This window comes from Taudactylus pleione, unplaced genomic scaffold (assembly GCF_031769625.1).
Source record: "Taudactylus pleione unplaced genomic scaffold, aTauple2 ptg000085l, whole genome shotgun sequence".
In the NCBI taxonomy this organism is placed as follows: domain Eukaryota; kingdom Metazoa; phylum Chordata; class Amphibia; order Anura; family Myobatrachidae; genus Taudactylus; species Taudactylus pleione.
Window position 1 is genome coordinate 10,896,827 of NW_028284487.1, and position 14,634 is coordinate 10,911,460.

Below are 14,634 nucleotides of genomic sequence, written 5' to 3' on the forward strand. Positions count from 1 at the left end.
AGACACATACAAAACAGAGAATTTTTAAATCCATGTTAGGAATAAACAAAAATGTCATCCTTTGGCTGATGCAGCATTTCTCTATATGGCATACATAGAAAACTGTTTTTTTCAAAAATAGCAATATGGCAAATCTAAGAAATGCTAAGGCAAATTAATCAATCAGGACATTTATTTGGTGATTGAATCTACTATGGGGGACTAAGTTTTAAGAAGAGAAGAAGAACAGACCTTTACTCTCATTAGTGCACACTGAAGAAGAAAATTCTTAAAACCAGAATATCTTAAAACCATAGCACAAGTGATGGATCACTGCATTCTTATTGCAACTTTTCCTATTTTCAAATGTTTGACAAACAGCTCTCCAGTTGAAAACTGATTTGAAACACTTTCAAAATTAGTTTGGAGTAAAGAAACCACTGAAGATGATGGGATTTATACAAAGTTTAAATATAGATAAGCTATCCTAAAATTCAACTTTAAGGAAATTGAACAAAGTTAGGTCCCACCAAGATTTGAAATCAGATTACTGGATTCAAAGTCCAAAGTGCTCACCATTACACCATGGAACCTATTGTTCGAGAGTCTTCCTCTACTCAATATTGCTGATCTTTGAAATACTGAATGTTCTCCTGTTTTAGGTACATTTGGCATTTTTGTGTTTGCTGATGCTTTTATGTTTGGCCGGTTAGCTCAGTTGGTTAGAGCATGGTGCTAATAACGCCAAGGTCATTTGTTCGATCCCCATACAGGCCATGTGCTTTTTCTTGTTGTCCTACAAGAAATGCCAAGAAGGGATTTTATCCAGCGGCAAAGTGCATGAAGTCTGGGATGAATGCATTGGCTACAGTTAGCAGCCCTTGAAACTTGCTAGAGAACATCATAGACACATACAAAACAGAGAATTTTTAAATCCATGTTAGGAATAAACAAAAATGTCATCCTTTGGCTGATGCAGCATTTCTCTATATGGCATACATAGAAAACTTTTTCTCAAATATAGCAATATGGCAAATCTAAGAAATGCTAAGGCAAATTAATCAATCAGGACATTTATTTGGTGATTGAATCTACTATGGGGGACTAAGTTTTAAGAAGAGAAGAAGAACAGACCTTTACTCTCATTAGTGCTCTCTGAAGAAGAAAATTCTTAAAACCAGAATATCTTAAAACCATAGCACAAGTGATGGATCACTGCATTCTTATTGCAACTTTTCCTATTTCCAAATGTTTGACAAACATCTCTCCAGTTGAAAACTGATTTGAAACAGTTTCAAAATTAGTTTGGAGTAAAGAAACCACTGAAGATGATGGGATTTATACAAAGTTTAAATATAGATAAGCTATCCTAAAATTCAACTTTAAGGAAATTGAACAAAGTTAGGTCCCACCAAGATTTGAAATCAGATTACTGGATTCAAAGTCCAAAGTGCTCACCATTACACCATGGAACCTATTGTTCGAGAGTCTTCCTCTACTCAATATTGCTGATCTTTGAAATACTGAATGTTCTCCTGTTTTAGGTACATTTGGCATTTTTGTGTTTGCTGATGCTTTTATGTTTGGCCGGTTAGCTCAGTTGGTTAGAGCATGGTGCTAATAACGCCAAGGTCATTTGTTCGATCCCCATACAGGCCATGTGCTTTTTCTTGTTGTCCTACAAGAAATGCCAAGAAGGGATTTTATCCAGCGGCAAAGTGCATGAAGTCTGGGATGAATGCATTGGCTACAGTTAGCAGCCCTTGAAACTTGCTAGAGAACATCATAGACACATACAAAACAGAGAATTTTTAAATCCATGATAGGAATAAACAAAAATGTCATCCTTTGGCTGATGCAGCATTTCTCTATATGGCATACATAGAAAACTTTTTCTCAAATATAGCAATATGGCAAATCTAAGAAATGCTAAGGCAAATTAATCAATCAGGACATTTATTTGGTGATTGAATCTACTATGGGGGACTAAGTTTTAAGAAGAGAAGAAGAACAGACCTTTACTCTCATTAGTGCTCTCTGAAGAAGAAAATTCTTAAAACCAGAATATCTTAAAACCATAGCACAAGTGATGGATCACTGCATTCTTATTGCAACTTTTCCTATTTCCAAATGTTTGACAAACATCTCTCCAGTTGAAAACTGATTTGAAACAGTTTCAAAATTAGTTTGGAGTAAAGAAACCACTGAAGATGATGGGATTTATACAAAGTTTAAATATAGATAAGCTATCCTAAAATTCAACTTTAAGGAAATTGAACAAAGTTAGGTCCCACCAAGATTTGAAATCAGATTACTGGATTCAAAGTCCAAAGTGCTCACCATTACACCATGGAACCTATTGTTCGAGAGTCTTCCTCTACTCAATATTGCTGATCTTTGAAATACTGAATGTTCTCCTGTTTTAGGTACATTTGGCATTTTTGTGTTTGCTGATGCTTTTATGTTTGGCCGGTTAGCTCAGTTGGTTAGAGCATGGTGCTAATAACGCCAAGGTCATTTGTTCACTCCCCATACAGGCCATGTGCTTTTTCTTGTTGTCCTACAAGAAATGCCAAGAAGGGATTTTATCCAGCGGCAAAGTGCATGAAGTCTGGGATGAATGCATTGGCTACAGTTAGCAGCCCTTGAAACTTGCTAGAGAACATCATAGACACATACAAAACAGAGAATTTTTAAATCCATGTTAGGAATAAACAAAAATGTCATCCTTTGGCTGATGCAGCATTTCTCTATATGGCATACATAGAAAACTGTTTTTTTCAAAAATAGCAATATGGCAAATCTAAGAAATGCTAAGGCAAATTAATCAATCAGGACATTTATTTGGTGATTGAATCTACTATGGGGGACTAAGTTTTAAGAAGAGAAGAAGAACAGACCTTTACTCTCATTAGTGCACACTGAAGAAGAAAATTCTTAAAACCAGAATATCTTAAAACCATAGCACAAGTGATGGATCACTGCATTCTTATTGCAACTTTTCCTATTTTCAAATGTTTGACAAACAGCTCTCCAGTTGAAAACTGATTTGAAACAGTTTCAAAATTAGTTTGGAGTAAAGAAACCACTGAAGATGATGGGATTTATACAAAGTTTAAATATAGATAAGCTATCCTAAAATTCAACTTTAAGGAAATTGAACAAAGTTAGGTCCCACCAAGATTTGAAATCAGATTACTGGATTCAAAGTCCAAAGTGCTCACCATTACACCATGGAACCTATTGTTCGAGAGTCTTCCTCTACTCAATATTGCTGATCTTTGAAATACTGAATGTTCTCCTGTTTTAGGTACATTTGGCATTTTTGTGTTTGCTGATGCTTTTATGTTTGGCTGGTTAGCTCAGTTGGTTAGAGCATGGTGCTAATAACGCCAAGGTCATTTGTTCGATCCCCATACAGGCCATGTGCTTTTTCTTGTTGTCCTACAAGAAATGCCAAGAAGGGATTTTATCCAGCGGCAAAGTGCATGAAGTCTGGGATGAATGCATTGGCTACAGTTAGCAGCCCTTGAAACTTGCTAGAGAACATCATAGACACATACAAAACAGAGAATTTTTAAATCCATGTTAGGAATAAACAAAAATGTCATCCTTTGGCTGATGCAGCATTTCTCTATATGGCATACATAGAAAACTTTTTCTCAAATATAGCAATATGGCAAATCTAAGAAATGCTAAGGCAAATTAATCAATCAGGACATTTATTTGGTGATTGAATCTACTATGGGGGACTAAGTTTTAAGAAGAGAAGAAGAACAGACCTTTACTCTCATTAGTGCTCTCTGAAGAAGAAAATTCTTAAAACCAGAATATCTTAAAACCATAGCACAAGTGATGGATCACTGCATTCTTATTGCAACTTTTCCTATTTCCAAATGTTTGACAAACATCTCTCCAGTTGAAAACTGATTTGAAACAGTTTCAAAATTAGTTTGGAGTAAAGAAACCACTGAAGATGATGGGATTTATACAAAGTTTAAATATAGATAAGCTATCCTAAAATTCAACTTTAAGGAAATTGAACAAAGTTAGGTCCCACCAAGATTTGAAATCAGATTACTGGATTTAAAGTCCAAAGTGCTCACCATTACACCATGGAACCCATTGTTCGAGAGTCTTCCTCTACTCAATATTGCTGATCTTTGAAATACTGAATGTTCTCCTGTTGTAGGTACATTTGGCATTTTTGAGTTTGCTGATGCTTTTATGTTTGGCCAGTTAGCTCAGTTGGTTAGAGCGTGGTGCTAATAACACCAAGGTCATGGGTTCGATCCCCATATGGGCCATGTGCATTTTCTTGTTGTCCTACAAGAAATGCCAAGAAGGGATTTTATCCAGCGGCAAAGTGCATGAAGTCTGGGATGAATGCATTGGCTACAGTTAGCAGCCCTTGAAACTTGCTAGAGAACATCATAGACACAGACAAAACAGAGAATTTTTAAATCCATGTTAGGAATAAACAAAAATGTCATCCTTTGGCTGATGCAGCATTTCTCTATATGGCATACATAGAAAACTTTTTCTCAAATATAGCAATATGGCAAATCTAAGAAATGCTAAGGCTAATTAATCAATCAGGACATTTATTTGGTGATTGAATCTACTATGGGGGACTAAGTTTTAAGAAGAGAAGAAGAACAGACCTTTACTCTCATTAGTGCACACTGAAGAAGAAAATTCTTAAGACCAGAATATCTTAAAACCATAGCACAAGTGATGGATCACTGCATTCTTATTGCAACTTTTCCTATTTTCAAATGTTTGACAAACATCTCTCCAGTTGAAAACTGATTTGAAACAGTTTCAAAATTAGTTTGGAGTAAAGAAACCACTGAAGATGATGGGATTTATACAAAGTTTAAATATAGATAAGCTATCCTAAAATTCAACTTTAAGGAAATTGAACAAAGTTAGGTCCCACCAAGATTTGAAATCAGATTACTGGATTCAAAGTCCAAAGTGCTCACCATTACACCATGGAACCTATTGTTAGAGAGTCTTCCTCTACTCAATATTGCTGATCTTTGAAATACTGAATGTTCTCCTGTTTTAGGTACATTTGGCATTTTTGTGTTTGCTGATGCTTTTATGTTTGGCCGGTTAGCTCAGTTGGTTAGAGCATGGTGCTAATAACGCCAAGGTCATTTGTTCGATCCCCATACAGGCCATGTGCTTTTTCTTGTTGTCCTACAAGAAATGCCAAGAAGGGATTTTATCCAGCGGCAAAGTGCATGAAGTCTGGGATGAATGCATTGGCTACAGTTAGCAGCCCTTGAAACTTGCTAGAGAACATCATAGACACATACAAAACAGAGAATTTTTAAATCCATGTTAGGAATAAACAAAAATGTCATCCTTTGGCTGATGCAGCATTTCTCTATATGGCATACATAGAAAACTTTTTCTCAAATATAGCAATATGGCAAATCTAAGAAATGCTAAGGCTAATTAATCAATCAGGACATTTATTTGGTGATTGAATCTACTATGGGGGACTAAGTTTTAAGAAGAGAAGAAGAACAGACCTTTACTCTCATTAGTGCTCTCTGAAGAAGAAAATTCTTAAAACCAGAATATCTTAAAACCATAGCACAAGTGATGGATCACTGCATTCTTATTGCAACTTTTCCTATTTCCAAATGTTTGACAAACATCTCTCCAGTTGAAAACTGATTTGAAACAGTTTCAAAATTAGTTTGGAGTAAAGAAACCACTGAAGATGATGGGATTTATACAAAGTTTAAATATAGATAAGCTATCCTAAAATTCAACTTTAAGGAAATTGAACAAAGTTAGGTCCCACCAAGATTTGAAATCAGATTACTGGATTCAAAGTCCAAAGTGCTCACCATTACACCATGGAAACTATTGTTCGAGAGTCTTCCTCTACTCAATATTGCTGATCTTTGAAATACTGAATGTTCTCCTGTTTTAGGTACATTTGGCATTTTTGTGTTTGCTGATGCTTTTATGTTTGGCCGGTTAGCTCAGTTGGTTAGAGCATCGTGCTAATAACGCCAAGGTCATTTGTTCGATCCCCATACAGGCCATGTGCTTTTTCTTGTTGTCCTACAAGAAATGCCAAGAAGGGATTTTATCCAGCGGCAAAGTGCATGAAGTCTGGGATGAATGCATTGGCTACAGTTAGCAGCCCTTGAAACTTGCTAGAGAACATCATAGACACATACAAAACAGAGAATTTTTAAATCCATGTTAGGAATAAACAAAAATGTCATCCTTTGGCTGATGCAGCATTTCTCTATATGGCATACATAGAAAACTTTTTCTCAAATATAGCAATATGGCAAATCTAAGAAATGCTAAGGCAAATTAATCAATCAGGACATTTATTTGGTGATTGAATCTACTATGGGGGACTAAGTTTTAAGAAGAGAAGAAGAACAGACCTTTACTCTCATTAGTGCTCTCTGAAGAAGAAAATTCTTAAAACCAGAATATCTTAAAACCATAGCACAAGTGATGGATCACTGCATTCTTATTGCAACTTTTCCTATTTCCAAATGTTTGACAAACATCTCTCCAGTTGAAAACTGATTTGAAACAGTTTCAAAATTAGTTTGGAGTAAAGAAACCACTGAAGATGATGGGATTTATACAAAGTTTAAATATAGATAAGCTATCCTAAAATTCAACTTTAAGGAAATTGAACAAAGTTAGGTCCCACCAAGATTTGAAATCAGATTACTGGATTCAAAGTCCAAAGTGCTCACCATTACACCATGGAACCTATTGTTCGAGAGTCTTCCTCTACTCAATATTGCTGATCTTTGAAATACTGAATGTTCTCCTGTTTTAGGTACATTTGGCATTTTTGTGTTTGCTGATGCTTTTATGTTTGGCCGGTTAGCTCAGTTGGTTAGAGCATGGTGCTAATAACGCCAAGGTCATTTGTTCGATCCCCATACAGGCCATGTGCTTTTTCTTGTTGTCCTACAAGAAATGCCAAGAAGGGATTTTATCCAGCGGCAAAGTGCATGAAGTCTGGGATGAATGCATTGGCTACAGTTAGCAGCCCTTGAAACTTGCTAGAGAACATCATAGACACATACAAAACAGAGAATTTTTAAATCCATGTTAGGAATAAACAAAAATGTCATCCTTTGGCTGATGCAGCATTTCTCTATATGGCATACATAGAAAACTTTTTCTCAAATATAGCAATATGGCAAATCTAAGAAATGCTAAGGCTAATTAATCAATCAGGACATTTATTTGGTGATTGAATCTACTATGGGGGACTAAGTTTTAAGAAGAGAAGAAGAACAGACCTTTACTCTCATTAGTGCTCTCTGAAGAAGAAAATTCTTAAAACCAGAATATCTTAAAACCATAGCACAAGTGATGGATCACTGCATTCTTATTGCAACTTTTCCTATTTCCAAATGTTTGACAAACATCTCTCCAGTTGAAAACTGATTTGAAACAGTTTCAAAATTAGTTTGGAGTAAAGAAACCACTGAAGATGATGGGATTTATACAAAGTTTAAATATAGATAAGCTATCCTAAAATTCAACTTTAAGGAAATTGAACAAAGTTAGGTCCCACCAAGATTTGAAATCAGATTACTGGATTCAAAGTCCAAAGTGCTCACCATTACACCATGGAACCTATTGTTCGAGAGTCTTCCTCTACTCAATATTGCTGATCTTTGAAATACTGAATGTTCTCCTGTTTTAGGTACATTTGGCATTTTTGTGTTTGCTGATGCTTTTATGTTTGGCCGGTTAGCTCAGTTGGTTAGAGCATGGTGCTAATAACGCCAAGGTCATTTGTTCGATCCCCATACAGGCCATGTGCTTTTTCTTGTTGTCCTACAAGAAATGCCAAGAAGGGATTTTATCCAGCGGCAAAGTGCATGAAGTCTGGGATGAATGCATTGGCTACAGTTAGCAGCCCTTGAAACTTGCTAGAGAACATCATAGACACATACAAAACAGAGAATTTTTAAATCCATGTTAGGAATAAACAAAAATGTCATCCTTTGGCTGATGCAGCATTTCTCTATATGGCATACATAGAAAACTTTTTCTCAAATATAGCAATATGGCAAATCTAAGAAATGCTAAGGCAAATTAATCAATCAGGACATTTATTTGGTGATTGAATCTACTATGGGGGACTAAGTTTTAAGAAGAGAAGAAGAACAGACCTTTACTCTCATTAGTGCTCTCTGAAGAAGAAAATTCTTAAAACCAGAATATCTTAAAACCATAGCACAAGTGATGGATCACTGCATTCTTATTGCAACTTTTCCTATTTCCAAATGTTTGACAAACATCTCTCCAGTTGAAAACTGATTTGAAACAGTTTCAAAATTAGTTTGGAGTAAAGAAACCACTGAAGATGATGGGATTTATACAAAGTTTAAATATAGATAAGCTATCCTAAAATTCAACTTTAAGGAAATTGAACAAAGTTAGGTCCCACCAAGATTTGAAATCAGATTACTGGATTCAAAGTCCAAAGTGCTCACCATTACACCATGGAACCCATTGTTTGAGAGTCTTCCTCTACTCAATATTGCTGCTCTTTGAAATACTGAATGTTCTCCTGTTTTAGGTACATTTGGCATTTTTGAGTTTGCTGATGCTTTTATGTTTGGCCGGTTAGCTCAGTTGGTTAGAGCGTGGTGCTAATAACGCCAAGGTCATGTGTTTGATCCCCATACGGGCCATGTGCTTTTTCTTGTTGTCCTACAAGAAATGCAAAGAAGGGATTTTATCCAGCGGCAAAGTGCATGAAGTGTGGGATGAATGCATTGGCTACAGTTAGCAGCCCTTGAAACTTGCTAGAGAACATCATAGACACATACAAAACAGAGAATTTTTAAATCCATGTTAGGAATAAACAAAAATGTCATCCTTTGGCTGATGCAGCATTTCTCTATATGGCATACATAGAAAACTGTTTTTTTCAAAAATAGCAATATGGCAAATCTAAGAAATGCTAAGGCAAATTAATCAATCAGGACATTTATTTGGTGATTGAATCTACTATGGGGGACTAAGTTTTAAGAAGAGAAGAAGAACAGACCTTTACTCTCATTAGTGCACAATGAAGAAGAAAATTCTTAAAACCAGAATATCTTAAAACCATAGCACAAGTGATGGATCACTGCATTCTTATTGCAACTTTTCCTATTTTCAAATGTTTGACAAACATCTCTCCATTTGAAAACTGATTTGAAACAGTTTCAAAATTAGTTTGGAGTAAAGAAACCACTGAAGATGATGGGATTTATACAAAGTTTAAATATAGATCAGCTATCCTAAAATTCAACTTTAAGGAAATTGAACAAAGTTAGGTCTCACCAAGATTTGAAATCAGATTACTGGATTCAAAGTCCAAAGTGCTCACCATTACACCATGGAACCTATTGTTCGAGAGTCTTCCTCTACTCAATATTGCTGATCTTTGAAATACTGAATGTTCTCCTGTTTTAGGTACATTTGGCATTTTTGTGTTTGCTGATGCTTTTATGTTTGGCCGGTTAGCTCAGTTGGTTAGAGCATGGTGCTAATAACGCCAAGGTCATTTGTTCGATCCCCATACAGGCCATGTGCTTTTTCTTGTTGTCCTACAAGAAATGCCAAGAAGGGATTTTATCCAGCGGCAAAGTGCATGAAGTCTGGGATGAATGCATTGGCTACAGTTAGCAGCCCTTGAAACTTGCTAGAGAACATCATAGACACATACAAAACAGAGAATTTTTAAATCCATGTTAGGAATAAACAAAAATGTCATCCTTTGGCTGATGCAGCATTTCTCTATATGGCATACATAGAAAACTTTTTCTCAAATATAGCAATATGGCAAATCTAAGAAATGCTAAGGCAAATTAATCAATCAGGACATTTATTTGGTGATTGAATCTACTATGGGGGACTAAGTTTTAAGAAGAGAAGAAGAACAGACCTTTACTCTCATTAGTGCTCTCTGAAGAAGAAAATTCTTAAAACCAGAATATCTTAAAACCATAGCACAAGTGATGGATCACTGCATTCTTATTGCAACTTTTCCTATTTTCAAATGTTTGACAAACATCTCTCCAGTTGAAAACTGATTTGAAACAGTTTCAAAATTAGTTTGGAGTAAAGAAACCACTGAAGATGATGGGATTTATACAAAGTTTAAATATAGATAAGCTATCCTAAAATTCAACTTTAAGGAAATTGAACAAAGTTAGGTCCCACCAAGATTTGAAATCAGATTACTGGATTCAAAGTCCAAAGTGCTCACCATTACACCATGGAACCCATTATTAGAGAATCTTCCTCTACTCAATATTGCTGATCTTTGAAATACTGAATGTTCTCCTGTTTTAGGTACATTTGGCATTTTTGTGTTTGCTGATGCTTTTATGTTTGGCCGGTTAGCTCAGTTGGTTAGAGCATGGTGCTAATAACGCCAAGGTCATTTGTTCGATCCCCATACAGGCCATGTGCTTTTTCTTGTTGTCCTACAAGAAATGCCAAGAAGGGATTTTATCCAGCGGCAAAGTGCATGCAGTGTGGGATGAATGCATTGGCTACAGTTAGCAGCCCTTGAAACTTGCTAGAGAACATCATAGACACATACAAAACAGAGAATTTTTAAATCAATGTTAGGAATAAAGAAAAATGTCATCCTTTGGCTGATGCAGCATTTCTCTATATGGCATACATAGAAAACTTTTTCTCAAATATAGCAATATGGCAAATCTAAGAAATGCTAAGGCAAATTAATCAATCAGGACATTTATTTGGTGATTGAATCTACTATGGGGGACTAAGTTTTCAGAAGAGAAGAAGAACAGACCTTTACTCTCATTAGTGCACACTGAAGAAAAAAATTCTTAAAACCAGAATATCTTAAAACCATAGCACAAGTGATGGATCACTGCATTCTTATTGCAACTTTTCCTATTTCCAAATGTTTGACAAACATCTCTCCAGTTGAAAACTGATTTGAAACAGTTTCAAAATTAGTTTGGAGTAAAGAAACCACTGAAGATGATGGGATTTATACAAAGTTTAAATATAGATAAGCTATCCTAAAATTCAACTTTAAGGAAATTGAACAAAGTTAGGTCCCACCAAGATTTGAAATCAGATTACTGGATTCAAAGTCCAAAGTGCTCACCATTACACCATGGAACCTATTGTTCGAGAGTCTTCCTCTACTCAATATTGCTGATCTTTGAAATACTGAATGTTCTCCAGTTTTAGGTACATTTGGCATTTTTGTGTTTGCTGATGCTTTTATGTTTGGCCGGTTAGCTCAGTTGGTTAGTGCATGGTGCTAATAACGCCAAGGTCATTTGTTCGATCCCCATACGGGCCATGTGCTTTTTCTTGTTGTCCTACAAGAAATGCCAAGAAGGGATTTTATCCAGCGGCAAAGTGCATGAAGTCTGGGATGAATGCATTGGCTACAGTTAGCAGCCCTTGAAACTTGCTAGAGAACATCATAGACACATACAAAACAGAGAATTTTTAAATCCATGTTAGGAATAAACAAAAATGTCATCCTTTGGCTGATGCAGTATTTCTCTATATGGCATACATAGAAAACTTTTTCTCAAATATAGCAATATGGCAAATCTAAGAAATGCTAAGGCAAATTAATCAATCAGGACATTTATTTGGTGATTGAATCTACTATGGGGGACTAAGTTTTAAGAAGAGAAGAAGAACAGACCTTTACTCTCATTAGTGCTCTCTGAAGAAGAAAATTCTTAAAACCAGAATATCTTAAAACCATAGCACAAGTGATGGATCACTGCATTCTTATTGCAACTTTTCCTATTTCCAAATGTTTGACAAACATCTCTCCAGTTGAAAACTGATTTGAAACAGTTTCAAAATTATTTTGGAGTAAAGAAACCACTGAAGATGATGGGATTTATACAAAGTTTAAATATAGATAAGCTATCCTAAAATTCAACTTTAAGGAAATTGAACAAAGTTAGGTCCCACCAAGATTTGAAATCAGATTACTGGATTCAAAGTCCAAAGTGCTCACCATTACACCATGGAACCTATTGTTCGAGAGTCTTCCTCTACTCAATATTGCTGATCTTTGAAATACTGAATGTTCTCCTGTTTTAGGTACATTTGGCATTTTTGTGTTTGCTGATGCTTTTATGTTTGGCCGGTTAGCTCAGTTGGTTAGAGCATGGTGCTTATAACGCCAAGGTCATTTGTTCGATCCCCATACAGGCCATGTGCTTTTTCTTGTTGTCCTACAAGAAATGCCAAGAAGGGATTTTATCCAGCGGCAAAGTGCATGAAGTGTGGGATGAATGCATTGGCTACAGTTAGCAGCCCTTGAAACTTGCTAGAGAACATCATAGACACATACAAAACAGAGAATTTTTAAATCCATGTTAGGAATAAAGAAAAATGTCATCCTTTGGCTGATGCAGCATTTCTCTATATGGCATACATAGAAAACTTTTTCTCAAATATAGCAATATGGCAAATCTAAGAAATGCTAAGGCAAATTAATCAATCAGGACATTTATTTGGTGATTGAATCTACTATGGGGGACTAAGTTTTAAGAAGAGAAGAAGAACAGACCTTTACTCTCATTAGTGCACACTGAAGAAGAAAATTCTTAAAACCAGAATATCTTAAAACCATAGCACAAGTGATGGATCACTGCATTCTTATTGCAACTTTTCCTATTTTCAAATGTTTGACAAACATCTCTCCAGTTGAAAACTGATTTGAAACAGCTTCAAAATTAGTTTGGAGTAAAGAAACCACTGAAGATGATGGGATTTATACAAAGTTTAAATATAGATAAGCTATCCTAAAATTCAACTTTAAGGAAATTGAACAAAGTTAGGTCCCACCAAGATTTGAAATCAGATTACTGGATTCAAAGTCCAAAGTGCTCACCATTACACCATGGAACCTATTGTTCGAGAGTCTTCCTCTACTCAATATTGCTGATCTTTGAAATACTGAATGTTCTCCTGTTTTAGGTACATTTGGCATTTTTGTGTTTGCTGATGCTTTTATGTTTGGCCGGTTAGCTCAGTTGGTTAGAGCATGGTGCTTATAACGCCAAGGTCATTTGTTCGATCCCCATACAGGCCATGTGCTTTTTCTTGTTGTCCTACAAGAAATGCCAAGAAGGGATTTTATCCAGCGGCAAAGTGCATGAAGTGTGGGATGAATGCATTGGCTACAGTTAGCAGCCCTTGAAACTTGCTAGAGAACATCATAGACACATACAAAACAGAGAATTTTTAAATCCATGTTAGGAATAAAGAAAAATGTCATCCTTTGGCTGATGCAGCATTTCTCTATATGGCATACATAGAAAACTTTTTCTCAAATATAGCAATATGGCAAATCTAAGAAATGCTAAGGCAAATTAATCAATCAGGACATTTATTTGGTGATTGAATCTACTATGGGGGACTAAGTTTTAAGAAGAGAAGAAGAACAGACCTTTACTCTCATTAGTGCACACTGAAGAAGAAAATTCTTAAAACCAGAATATCTTAAAACCATAGCACAAGTGATGGATCACTGCATTCTTATTGCAACTTTTCCTATTTTCAAATGTTTGACAAACATCTCTCCAGTTGAAAACTGATTTGAAACAGCTTCAAAATTAGTTTGGAGTAAAGAAACCACTGAAGATGATGGGATTTATACAAAGTTTAAATATAGATAAGCTATCCTAAAATTCAACTTTAAGGAAATTGAACAAAGTTAGGTCCCACGAAGATTTGAAATCAGATTACTGGATTCAAAGTCCAAAGTGCTCACCATTACACCATGGAACCCATTGTTTGAGAGTCTTCCTCTACTCAATATTGCTGCTCTTTGAAATACTGAATGTTCTCCTGTTTTAGGTACAATTGGCATTTTTGAGTTTGCTGAGGATTTTATGTTTGGCCGGTTAGCTCAGTTGGTTAGAGCGTGGTGCTAATAACACCAAGGTCATGGGTTCGATCCCCATATGGGCCATGTGCATTTTCTTGTTGTCCTACAAGAAATGCCAAGAAGGGATTTTATCCAGCGGCAAAGTGCATGAAGTCTGGGATGAATGCATTGGCTACAGTTAGCAGCCCTTGAAACTTGCTAGAGAACATCATAGACACATACAAAACAGAGAATTTTTAAATCCATGTTAGGAATAAACAAAAATGTCATCCTTTGGCTGATGCAGCATTTCTCTATATGGCATACATAGAAAACTTTTTCTCAAATATAGCAATATGGCAAATCTAAGAAATGCTAAGGCTAATTAATCAATCAGGACATTTATTTGGTGATTGAATCTACTATGGGGGACTAAGTTTTAAGAAGACAAGAAGAACAGACCTTTACTCTCATTAGTGCACACTGAAGAAGAAAATTCTTAAAACCAGAATATCTTAAAACCATAGCACAAGTGATGGATCACTGCATTCTTATTGCAACTTTTCCTATTTTCAAATGTTTGACAAACATCTCTCCAGTTGAAAACTGATTTGAAACAGTTTCAAAATTAGTTTGGAGTAAAGAAACCACTGAAGATGATGGGATTTATACAAAGTTTAAATATAGATAAGCTATCCTAAAATTCAACTTTAAGGAAATTGAACAAAGTTAGGTCCCACCAAGATTTG

General features: G+C 35.6%; 4 non-coding genes across 4 annotated transcripts; all 4 read left to right on the forward strand.

Moving 5' to 3' along the window:
• The first annotated feature begins 4,212 nt into the window (after positions 1 to 4,212).
• TRNAI-AAU (transfer RNA isoleucine (anticodon AAU)) lies at positions 4,213 to 4,286 on the forward strand. Its single transcript has one exon. It is a non-coding gene; the product is annotated as a tRNA-Ile (tRNA).
• Positions 4,287 to 12,152: 7,866 nt separating this feature from the next.
• Positions 12,153 to 12,226, forward strand: TRNAI-UAU (transfer RNA isoleucine (anticodon UAU)). Its single transcript has one exon. It is a non-coding gene; the product is annotated as a tRNA-Ile (tRNA).
• Positions 12,227 to 13,034: 808 nt separating this feature from the next.
• On the forward strand, positions 13,035 to 13,108 carry TRNAI-UAU (transfer RNA isoleucine (anticodon UAU)). Its single transcript has one exon. It is a non-coding gene; the product is annotated as a tRNA-Ile (tRNA).
• Positions 13,109 to 13,916: 808 nt separating this feature from the next.
• On the forward strand, positions 13,917 to 13,990 carry TRNAI-AAU (transfer RNA isoleucine (anticodon AAU)). Its single transcript has one exon. It is a non-coding gene; the product is annotated as a tRNA-Ile (tRNA).
• The last annotated feature ends 644 nt before the right edge of the window (positions 13,991 to 14,634 follow it).